The sequence below is a fragment of the Molossus molossus genome, unplaced genomic scaffold (genome assembly GCF_014108415.1).
Source record: "Molossus molossus isolate mMolMol1 unplaced genomic scaffold, mMolMol1.p scaffold_m16_p_2, whole genome shotgun sequence".
NCBI classification, from domain to species: Eukaryota; Metazoa; Chordata; class Mammalia; order Chiroptera; family Molossidae; genus Molossus; species Molossus molossus.
In genome coordinates, this window is record NW_023425355.1 from 130,303,952 (window position 1) to 130,306,923 (window position 2,972).

Here is a 2,972-nt window from a genome sequence, read left to right on the forward strand (position 1 = left end):
TAAATCCATTGGCCACAGTAATATGCAAAAGACTAAATTGTACACTTAAATTTGAACAGGTCTTGACATCATGTGGATGGGCCATGTTTTAGTCCATACTTTAGAAATGCAAAGTCAATACTCTGCATTTCTTCTTCAGAACTGTTGCTGACTAATTCCAGAGGATCATAAAAAAAAAAAAAAAAAAAAAAGGCAGGAGGTTCACAGGTAGTCACTTTCCTGCTAACTCCTCATCTGTTCCCTGACTTCATCTCAGGACTAAGACACCCCCCACCCAAAGAAGAGCCTTGGGTGAACTCGTCAGTCAAAGAGTTTCTAAGCCCAGTTATTCAGCATATGCACAGCCAATGATGAGAGGCACTTATAAAATGCTTCAGGGACTTATTTATTCATTTAACAGTCATTTTCAAAGCAACAGCTACATACCAAGAACTATGCTAAAGGTGGAGCAAATGGTTTCACCTCAGTCCAAAACCTAGCCCCCAGCCACTTAGATTCAGAAAATCATATCATTCATACATTCAGATATTATCAGACTTTTGATGACAAACTACCTATAATTAACTGTAATTAAAATAGCCAAAAATGCTTACCAATTCATTAATTTCTACAGTAATTTAAAATATCTCTACCTGGGCCTGCTTCTAACATTCGTGGGGAAAGTCACCTCTTCATCTTCTGGAGAATCTAGTCATCTTAGTGAAACTGGGGGCCATAAGGGTTTGTTATGGCGTCAATATTTTACCCATATGAAGTCCATACTTTAAGAAGTGGGGTTTTTTACCTGGCCAATTTGGCTCAGCAGTTAGAGCGTCAGCCCGCAGACCAGAGAGTCCCAGGTTTGGTTCCCACTAAGGGCACGTACCTTGGTTGCAGTTTGTCCCAGGCCCCGGTTGGGGTTGTGTGAGTGGCAACCACTCAATGTGTCTCTCTCACATCGGTGTTTCTCTCTCTCCCTCTCTCTCTCCCTATCTGAAGATAAATGCAAAAAAAAAAAAAAAAATGTCCTCGGGTGAGGATAAAAAAAAAAAAAAAAAAGTGAGGTTTTTTTGCAAGCTGATACACCTTTGTTCAGATCACTTAATGTAATGGCCATCTCAATAGGATCTTAAAAACAAAAGCTCTATAGCTCATTCTAGCCTTGCTTATTTAACAATACACAGGGCCATATTGAAATTTGAGGATTGCTGCTTTAAGGGTTACTATGCTGTCAAGCTTTATTCAATTTATGGAAAGTACTAGAGTTGCTTAACATCATATCCATGTTTGTTGCACTTAAGTGGAGCTTCTGAGTTTTGTATTGCTTCATGTTTTCATAAATAAAATGTTTTTTTTTATTTAAAAAAAAAACATCACACACACACACACACACACACATGCCCCAGAACCAGAGCCCCTCTGTACCACACCACAGGATGGGGCCAGCCCAGATATCCAGATTCTGTTCACATTTTCCTGCTTAAAGCCCCTGCTCGACCACCCCTTGTACCCAAGGATAATACAACTCTGCAGTGAGGTTACCCCTGGGAGGATGGCCTTGAGGAAGAGGCCACACAGGCCTTGGAAACAGGCTGAGGACATTGGACAGCAAATTCCAAGTGTTCTAGAGGTCGGGGGGTGAGGAACTCCAGGCGTACATATGGGTGTCTCCATGGCCACATGGACTCCTCAGAGGAGGAGAACCAAAGCAGGGCCCTCTTAAACATGGCAGCCAAGGCAATGATCCCTGCCCACTAGTGAGGTACTAGGAAGGTCAACAGAATGCTGCTGAGGAATTCGTGCAAAAGGAGGGTGGTTTTACCAGCTCTGGAGCTGAGTCCTAGTTGATCATCCACACCTCCTGACATAGGACACCTCCTGGGCCAATTTGTCCCCCAAATTCCTGTGATGGGGCTGACACAGTTTGCTTCCCCAACAATGCTTTTTTCTGAGGGTCAAGGGCTGCCAGGGCTCAACACAGAGTTGGGGCTGAAATCCATCCCTCCCTCTGCTCACCTAGTGGGGCTGCTTCGGCCCAGAGGAGCACCGTTTTCTTTTCCTTTTTTTTTTTTAAATTTTTTATTTATTAATTTGTTTTTGTTGCAGATGTTTCTCATTTTTCCCCCATTGACACCCTCTTCCCCTTCCCCCCCCTGCCCCATCCCCAATATAGGTTCATTGGTCATGCATACATGCATGTAAGTTCTATGGTTTATCTCTCCCCCCCAACCCCCCTCCTCTGAGACTTGTCAGCCTGTACCCCACCTCCATGTCTCTGGGTTAATTTTGTTCGGCAGTTTGTTTAATTCATTATATTCCACAAATAAGTGAGATCATGTGATATTTGTCTTTGTCTACTTGGCTTGTTTCGCTTAGGAATAATACTCTCCAGGTCCCTCCATGTCGTCTCAAAGGTTAAGAGATCTTTCTTACAGCTGCATAATACTCCATTGTGTATATGTACCACCATTTTTTTATCCATTCATCTACTGATGGACACTTGGGCTGTTTCCAGATCTTAGCTGTTGTAAATAGTGCTGCTACAAACATGGGGGTACATATATTCTTTCTGATGGGTGTTTCAGGCTTCTTAGGGTATATTCCTAGAAGTGGGATCACTGGGTCAAATGGCAATTCAATTTTTAATTTTTTGAGGTAACACCATAGTGTTTTCCATAGTGGCTGCACCAGTCTGCATTCCCACCAGCAGTGTACTAGAGTCCCCTTTTTCTCCACACCCTTTCCAACATTTGTTGTTTGAATCTTTCTCAAATTCACACAAGGTGCGATATATAGGGTAGCAGGGATCTGCTGATGACCTGTTTCCAACTCTGTGGGCCGGCCCTGACTAGGCTCTACCCACTGACAACTCTTAGAGCTCCGGAGCCCCCTCGTGGTAGTCCACGGGGATCCTCTGAGACCATTTTCATTCATGAGATTCTCAAAAGTAGAGAAAACCACCAATAAGTGTTTAGGTAATAGACACCTTCATA